Source organism: Oryctolagus cuniculus, chromosome 8, assembly GCF_964237555.1.
Source record: "Oryctolagus cuniculus chromosome 8, mOryCun1.1, whole genome shotgun sequence".
Classification (NCBI taxonomy): Eukaryota; Metazoa; Chordata; class Mammalia; order Lagomorpha; family Leporidae; genus Oryctolagus; species Oryctolagus cuniculus.
The window spans coordinates 31,264,521-31,274,101 of NC_091439.1; the positions used below are offsets into that span (position 1 = coordinate 31,264,521).

General features: G+C 38.6%; 1 pseudogene; it reads right to left on the reverse strand.

The window, feature by feature from the left end:
- Window positions 1-9,240: 9,240 nt before the first annotated feature.
- Window positions 9,241-9,320, reverse strand: LOC127483372 (U2 spliceosomal RNA; annotated as a pseudogene).
- Between the last annotated feature and the right edge of the window lie 261 nt (window positions 9,321-9,581).

The following is a 9,581-nucleotide window of genomic DNA, read 5'->3' on the forward strand; positions in this document are numbered from 1 at the left end:
CTCCGACACAATAAATGTCATACAATACAGAAGTAGAATTTGAGTGACATTAGGTAGAAATTATGGTATGCAGATTTATTTGAAAATTGGTTCAAAAGTTATGAAGAAATTTAGGAATTTTTTCAAACTATTTCCCCTTAGAGGAGAAAAATGTATCATGATGATATATCTTGTTTAAATGTATTTCTGGTACAATGTTGGATATTTGTCATTATTTTCAGTAGCAAAAGTGTTAATAGTATCATTATTATTTTGTTCATAGCTACTACCAGAGTCCAATCAAGATAGCATAAAATACAATTAAATTCTCATTCCTTTTATCCCAAAAAGAGAATTTTAACAAGGTTGGTCATGACTAGGTTTTTTTTTCTCTGCTCTCATATCAAATGCACCACCGCTTAGTGCTAAATTTAAAATAAACTTCTAGTGACTATGTGTATATATATAAGAAATACAAATAATATATAATTATCCTAGAAGTAAGGTCCTCAAAATTACCTACAATCTTAAAAAATATCCCCATGGTTCACTCTCCTCAATAACTTCTCACAGTCATTCAAACTTCTCTGATTTTAAATTAAAATTAATCTTGAGAGAATTATTCCTTGAGAACTGCTCCAAAATAACATTCCATTCACCTCACTGCCAACTCGCAGATTCTACTACTAGAATAATCTCAATATCTGATGTAAACTTGTGTTTTATATGAGGGTACCTCAAAAAGCTCATTGAAAAATAGAATTAAAAGTAAACTTATTTTGTTACAAAAAATTTAAATCCATTCTTGTTTTAATGATGTATGCTTATCATGAATTGAAGACCCCTCAAATATCTCCACATGAATAATGGAAAATGTTTCAAATAAGGAGTCTGTGAATTTGCTTGTAACTTGTGGGCTAAACTTACCCAAGAAAAATATCATTTTGGATAAGATTTTGAAAAGGACAAAGATATTCTATTTAAATCTAACATTTTCAAAATTTCATAAAATGATACTAAAATTAAGAAAAGTCTCTTGATTTGTGGGTAGCAAATGCATTGTCTCTTGAACTAGCAGTAAAGAAAACAAATCCATCTATTTGTTGAGAAAAGATGATTTCAATAAGACAAAAAAGTATTTCACTTCCCAATCCATTTATTTTGACTAGTTTCATTCTCAAAACATAAACACAGTCAACATCACTATATTCTCTACATTTTTGGGAGTACATATTAAATTTTTATGAACAGGCCAAGGCTAAAAAAAGAAAAAGGATAATTTAGTGATTTAAGTAAAATATTTGAGGTAAGAAATTTCATTTATACTACTTGTTAGTTTTATGATCCTCAGAAAGGTATATAATCTGACCCTCACTATGATTATCTTTAAAATACACTTAATAATAGGTATTTCTTAATGCACACAATATATTAAGGTAGATGGTGGGCCGGCACCGCGGCTCACTAGGCTAATCCTCCACCTCGCGGCGCTGGCAAACCGGGTTCTAGTCCCGGTTGGGGCGCCGGATTCTGTCCTGGTTGCTCCTCTTCCAGGCCAGCTCTCTGCTGTGGCCCGGGAGTGCAGTGGAGGATGGCCCAAGTGCTTGGGCCCTGCACCCCATGGGAGACCAGGAGAAGCACCTGGCTCCTGGCTTCCAATCAGCGCGGTGCGCCGGCTGCAGCACGCCGACCACAGCGGCCACTGGAGGGTGAACCAAAGGCAAAGGAAGACCTTTCTCTCTGTCTCTCTCACTGTCTACTCTGCCTGTCAAAAAAAAAAAAAAAAAAAAAAGTTAGATGGTGATGGGACAAGGACATAAGCTTCAGCCATTCTTGCTCATTTCCCAAAAGATAGATAAACATTGGAATGTATTCTTTGCCTTGGAATCTCAACTGGGTCTCACACCCTATTGCCTTCATACCCACCCTGCATTCTTTTCCAGGTTCCCAAGACCCCGCCCATTTCTATGGATTCCCCTCCACCTGCTGCCTCCACCCCCCACCTCTACATCCCTAAGATCTCCTTAAAAAGGCCCAGCCCCTTGGGGTCAGGGCTTTATGCCACGTGTTCCATCAGTGTGCATTAGGGCAGTTGGTCACCCACCTCTATGCATTTATTTTCTCTGAATAAATTCGGTCTGGTTGTAAATTCGTTCACTGCCCCCTCTCTATTCTGTTCCTCTTTTTCTAACATTTTGGTACCCCATGAGAGGAGGCACCAATCTGCAACTCTTTTCCTAACAAATGGTGGATTATTTTCCACAATGTATTAAAGGTACTAGTTTAGTGAACAAAATATATTAGGTGCTCAGTAGTTCAATGAATTGTTTTCCTATTTCTATTATACAATGAAGTAAGATCATTCTCCTCAATTCTAAATAAAGATGCTGACATTTGTCACTCCCCGTCTTCGTGGGGGAACGACACTAAACCCTGCCTAGGCTTCATATCCGAGTCACGGCACCATTATGTCGCTCCCCGTCTTTGTGGAGGAACGACACTAGACCCTGCGCTGTTCTTTCGTCTGCTCGGCCCTCCCTGGGTTTGCTGCTGGTTCTTCCCGGGTTGGCTACCAACCCTTCCACCTCCGTGGAAGGGCGGTTCCCCCTGCCACATTCCCCACTTCCGCGGGGGAGCGGCACACCGCCAGCCGGCTCTCTCGGGGGCTGCTCAGATGTTCCTCAGGTGTTCCCCTTAGATGTTCCTCGTGCATGCTGTCTCTCTCCTCCTTTATAGTCCTCCTCCACCAATCCCAACTCGGCTGCCCACAAACCGAGCACGCTGCTCTCCTCCAATCAGGAGCAGGATCAGCTCCTGGAGGTCAGCACTCAAGTTGGCAAGAGGCAGCTGCATAGAAGCTGTTTTCTCCTCTCCCAGCGCCATATTGTGGGAGAGCAGATGCATAGAATAAGTCTTAATTCCAGTAACTTAGTCTAGTCCGAGTTGCTCCCCACAGACATTAAGCTGACTTGTGTCTCATATTTCCCTGTTAGCTAGTTTGTTTAAGTCTACACCAAAGACAGTGTCTCCTAGTGAGATAATGGCAGGAATTGTGAAATGGATGGAAAAAACCATAAGAAATAAATACTACTTCTTTTGCCAACCCAGCTTGCTTTCTATTAGGCAAATCTAGAGATATAACTATAGTCTTTATCTGTTAACAATTTGCCTTTTATTGACTCAGATACCACAGAGAAATAAGTTGATATTTAAAACCTTGGTGCAGGCATTTGGTAGAATTGTTAAGCTTCCACAACTTGGAATGCCTGCATTCCAAATTGAAGTGCATGCAAATTGAATCCCAACATTACTTCCAATTCAAACTTCCAGCTAATGTACATCCTGGGAGGCAGCATGTGATGACACCAGTACTTGGGTCACTTCCACTTGAATGGGAGACCGGGATGTTGTTATCAACTCCCAGCCTTGGCCTGGTTCGGTCCTACACCATAGTGGGCATTGGGGGATTAACAAGCACATAGAACCCTTCAGTAACATCCCATCTCTCTCTCTCCCTTCTAATCCATCCTTTTCCTTCATACTGCACCCTGCATTCTTTTCCAGGTTCCTAAGGCCCCACCCATTTCCATGAATTCCCCTCCACCTGCTGCCTCCACCCCCACCCCCATCCCTAGCCCTCCTTAAGAAGGCCCAGCCCCTGGGCATGCAGGACGTTGGTCACCCACCTCTATGGATTTATTTTCTCTGAATAAATTCGGTCTGGGAGCAGCATGTGATGATGCCAGTCTTTGTCTTCAAATAAAATTTGAAAAAATTAAAAATTTTCAATCAATAGATTTTTAGATTGAAGGAGACCTTATGTGGCCCTAAAATCAAAACATCTTTTTCAACATGTTTTTGAGGAATAAATGGATTTGAAGATTTAAGTGTTGAATAAAGAAAGAAGCAATACATAGCCTTTATTCTATATAACATTTATTTAAGCAAACACTGGAAAGAAAAAGAAAAAAGGTTAGAAATTTGACAAGTTGTAATGTGAAACTGAATCATTGGGGGTTGGAATGAGATGAGTTAGACACACGGTGGGATATACAACAGAAAGGGGATATATGAAAACAGAAAAAAAAAAAAAAAAAACAGCACAAAGTGGTTGCCAATGGCCTGGGACTCCTAAACCATTGAAGAAAAAAATAAATGGGAGCCAATATATGAGATTTTACTGACATGGTTTCTTGCTGTCATCTGCAGTGGGCCTCACAATGTCATGTTCCAAGACATTGTTAACCTCAATATAAACCACTCTTTATGGACATTATGTTAAGTAGCTGGGACATTTGTAGACATTGCCCCTCTACTACAAATATATAGAGTGTGGCTGTCCTTGATTCTTAGGAAAATAATAGAAGTGGTGAAAGGAATGTCAGGAGCATCTGCAAATGAATGAGACTGAACTGAACACAGATTGAGTTTTCCTTGGATCTGAAAAGCAAAGGAATTGTCCTATATTGTGTGCATAAATCTTTTATTCCCAAATATAAGGTAAGTACTTTGAAAAGTTAAGGAAGTGATATTAGGATAAGTGCTAAGGGGTGAAAACTTAGAAGCTATGAATTCACAATTCTTGAACCCAAGGGAATCTCTAAAATAAATGGGCTTATTGAACCATTACGGATGCTGACCAGAGAAAGGACCAGGTCCTGGGAGATGTTTCTGCCAACTACCATCAGTAAAAGTGGGTAGCAGTTGAAAAAATGTCCTCCTGTAATAAAGCTATGAGTATTTTTTTGAACTTCCGTGAAAGAAAAGATTGTTGACATTGAAGGGAAACTGGCTTCGGATAAGAAGGGTAGGGGTAACCTAAAGTGAGAAAAGCTTTGGGATAAAAGGAAAGTTTGTAGAGAGAATACTTTTTGTTTCTGGATTGTTTGGGGTTAACATTCTAGAAAGTTTTTTCATAAACAGGGTCAGTTGTAATGGTATTTAAGTCAAGGGTTCAACACACAGATTCTTTTTTGTTGGTAAAGATGTTAACTGATCAAATTCCCTTATCTTTCTCCCCTCTACCCTCAGGTCCTTGTAATTTACTTTTGGACATTTCATAATTTGTATTTTATCAAGGTCATCAATTCAATTTATTTGTCTTTTTAATGCATGCTATCTTAGCAGCACAGTCCTATTATTATTTTGATGCTTTATGGTCAAGTTTATGCATTCAAAAAAGTCATTCTTTGTATTTTTCCATGAAAAGGTTGTGATTCAGTGTAGCCCAGATACCCCAGATCTCCAAAATCAGATGACTCCAAAACAAATGAGAGTTGGACCTCATGTTAGCACCATTAACTGATATTATTTCTAGAAATCCCAAAGGAAAGTTTATTAATGGGGTGATATTTACAGCCAGCAAATATATCTGTATTGTTTTCTCCTTCTTAATCCTTCTTGTGTTCAACTGAGGCTCCTAAAAGCATTTAGTGTAGTCTGAATATAGCAATTGACACATACTGTTCATGTGAAATATCTGAGTCAGTTCTTCAAGGTGTGAAACATAAGGGGGGAATGAAGTAGGCAGGCATACAGGTTAAAATCGATTAGGTTTGTGAGCTGGAAGACCACGCCTTTGCCACGCCCCTGTGTGACCTCATGCCTTACCTGATACCTTCACCATGCCCCTGTGTGACCTCATGCCCCTACCTGGCCACACCTGGGTGCCCACCAGCCAATCAGGTTAATTAACCACTCCCCTTTGGAAGTGGGTTAAAAGCCTGGGACACATTATGTTCCAGCCTTTCTCTTCTTCCCTGGCCTCCTGCCAGGAGGGGGCTTGCTATTGCCCTGTGCCTCCAGGGCATATGGCCTTGGGGCCACATGCCGTAGGCTTTCTGGCCTAGATGCTCCTCCATGTAGCTGGTTCCTGGTGCTCAGTATGAACCCAGATTTACCTCTCTCTCTTAATAAAGCTCTCACCTATGCATCTTTCCCACTAAATAAAAGCCTAAAATATATCATGCTGCCTCGTTTATCTGTGCCGGTATTTAGAATTCTTCCCTAAATATTAGGCAAGAACCCTCTTGGACTTATTAATATTGGGGATTTATTAGTAAGCATATGGTGAAATCGTATGGCACCCCAGATAGCACTTCTGGGGAACTTTAAGGGGCCACATTTTCGTATAGATTTTAGGGGGTCATGTCCGATTTCAGTATGAGAAATTTACAGTGCCAAGTCTAGAGAATTAGGCCTGCATGATGGTCTTAGTCAGTTGTCTAAGAGAAGAGTTTTGCGAAGTAGGTGGCACTCCCCACCTGTCACCACTGCCTTTTTAACAAAGGTCTTTGTGCTAGGGATGAGTATTTGGAATTTTCCATCCAACTCTTTGTCAAAAAAATTTTGCGATAAGTAAAGAAACAGCAATATACCTAAATCACTATCTTTGTTTCTATGCTGCAGCACAAGGCAAATCTTTGATTCTTAAGCTCTTGGGCATGAGAGAAGGACTTTATTAGGAGTCAGTAAGACTCAACTCTTCCTAAAATCATCTAAAATGAAATCAAAAATAGAAAAAAAAAAAAAGAAAAACCACATGAAAAAAAGCAATTGAAGTATATGACCAAATATATGAATTTGTGACCTATCATTTCATCCTTAACTTGAAAAACTTGAGTAACCCAGTCTTCATAAGAGATATCCTTCAGAGAAAATATAAAGAACAGTTGGTAATGTGTAGTAGTTATGATGGTATTTTGTGTTTTAGTTCTAAAAAGATTCACTGAAAAGCTGAGTGAATAGTGTTTCTACCATGAGAGTAGAAAAGGTAATTGCATTATTCTCCATCCTGTCAAGGATACTTTACCTTCTATACAAACTTTTTTATCTTGTAATTTTTTTAATAAGGTACTTAAGAAAGAAAACCAAACAATCAAGTTTGCAAAAAGACCTGTAAGCAAATAAACAAATTTAAGGCAAAGAAAACTTGTTGCAAACACAAATGTTAGCAGTTATGCTGAGCAGAAAAAAAAGAAGAAGAAAAAAGCCTGTAATGTCACTGATTCTACTAATCTGTTATTCACTATGCATCCTTGCCAATTAATTTAAAAAGTACCGAGACACCAGTTTGTTTGAAAGGCAGAGGTACAGAGAGAGAAAGAGGGAGGGAGGGAGAGCAATAGAGAAAGAATCTTCCCTGTGCTGGTTCAGAAGCCAAGAACTTTTACCTGGGCTCCCACAAGGGTGTAGGGGGCAAGCACTTGAGCCATCTTCAGCTGCTTTCCATTTCACACAATTGGGGAGCTAGATCAGAAGTGGAGCTGTTAGGACTCTAACTGGTGACCCCATGGGATGCCAGCACAGAGGTGGAGGCTGAATCTTCTATGTCATAGCACCAGCCCTGGCACCAAATATTCTAAAAAGCTTATTGAAATAAATAGCATTCATGAATTGGACAGCTCTAAAACAGAAGTGATTGGGAATGCAGGAGGACTAATAGTGAGATAAGGCAGAGAAAATATTTGAAGATTAGAATTACGGAGTTGCCTTATTTTACTCTCATTTGGAAAATCCTTAGTTTTATGTTACACATTAGTTGCTCTTTCAGATTGATTGAACTTAAGTTCTGTTTTACTTTAGTATAGGCATTTACAAAAAACAGTTCAATTAAGTTTCATTTATGTTTGCAAATAAAATAAGATTAAGGTCATGTATGATGACTAACTGGCCTTGTGTGCTCAGGGATCCTTCAAGCTTGGTATCCAGATTAGTTCATTGTAGTTGTGCTCAAATCATTTATTTCACTTTCTTCATTAATGCCTTGAGGATGGCAGAATATGTGACCCCAATATGTGCCATTTGGCAGCAGGATTATTTTGAGCTAAAGATGCTTTAAAAAATGAAAAAGCAAGAAATAAGAAAAAGAAAATTCCAGCATCAGATCAAAAAGAGTGTTTTAACCTTCCCCCTTTCCTTCCTGAAAGCAGAACATAGAACGCCATTATGAAAGATGCCAGCTCTCCTAGCAGCATTCTTATCATCAAGGACAGGAAGTTGGGACAGGAAATTATTCTGTGCTAACAGAACTTGTTAAAATAATTCTTAGCATGTTTTAGCTTCCTGCATGATTTAGTCACTGTTTTAGTTCATGTTGTGTTGTTGTAGTAGAACTTTCACAGACTGGGTAATTTATAAAGAAAATGAGAGCACTTTTCAGAATCCTGATGACAAGAAAGTCCAATAGTAAGGGCTTTCCTTCTGTTTCATGACTCAGTAGAAGGCATCTCATGACAAGAGAATAAGCTTGTGCCCTCAGGTCTTATGAACCATTCATTCCATCATAGGGCTCTACCTTTATGACCAAACCCTCATTGCTTCCCTAAGACCCTACCTCTAAAAACCATCAACATATGAATTTGGGGATTAAGATTCCAATACATGGATTTGTTTTTTAAAGATTTATTTATTTATTTGAAAAGGAGTGTCAAAGTGAGAGGGGAAGACCATCCATGTGCTGGTTCACTCCCTAAATGGCTACAAGGCTACAACCAACTACCAAGCTGGGCCAGGTTAAAGCCAAAAGACAGGAACTCTACCTGGGTCTCCCACATGAGTGGCAGGAACTCATGCGCTGCTTTCCAGGTGAGTTGCCAGGGAGCTGAATAGGGAGAAGAATCGCTGTAGTCAAACCGGCACTCTGATACTGGATTCATGCATCCCAAGTGGTGGCTTTAACCCACTGGAAACAACAGCTGTCTAATCCAACATGTGAACTTTTGAGGAACACATGCAAACCATTGTATTTACTTTTCCATGATTGCCTGCCTTTGCTCCGCATACTATATAATCATATCATGTAGGGTTTGCCATATCGAGTCCTCTTTTTTTTATGATGGGGTATCATGTCTTGTAAAACTTAAATACATACCCTTGCTTATGTCCTGTTAATCTGTTTTCTGTCAGACTTCAGCCAAAATCTCTAAGAGGGTAGAGGAAAAATTTTGCTTCTCCTATAGGGCAATCAAACATAAATCAAAATTACTTGGGAGAAAAAATTTAAAAACCTGTATTTTTGAGTGTTTGTGTAAAGCTTAATACAGTGAGATATTTAATCAGAAGTGAGTTTTGTAACATTCTTTGTATCCAAATGTATTTGAAATTAGCAAAGCGATCATATTAACTAATACAATAAAATAAGAATAAAGAAAAACCCACCAAAGCTGATTATTCATTCTAAGAAAGTTCATATTTGGCATTTTTTTCTACTTAGGATAAGATCTATTAGTAGATTTTCACTATTGTAAAGGATAGTTTCAAAAGAAATACACTATAATAAATTCTTATAATTAATACAATGGTATCTACACTTGATCTTAGCCAAAAGGCTGAGAAGCGATAATAATACAATAGTATCTAAAGCACACATATGCAAGCTGATTCATTTTGTGGAATTTTGTTACTTGCTTAACAATTTATCTGCATAGCATTCTAAGCAGTTGAGCTATGAAGACAGCATGTAAAAAATATTAAACATTAATTATTGGTGTTAGGTGTTTATTCTAATTTTGAACGTGGCACATCATATTTCAGTATTCTAATTCTTCCTCACAGGAATATTGAAAATAAAATAAAAGCTATCCTATCTCAGCTACAACGTG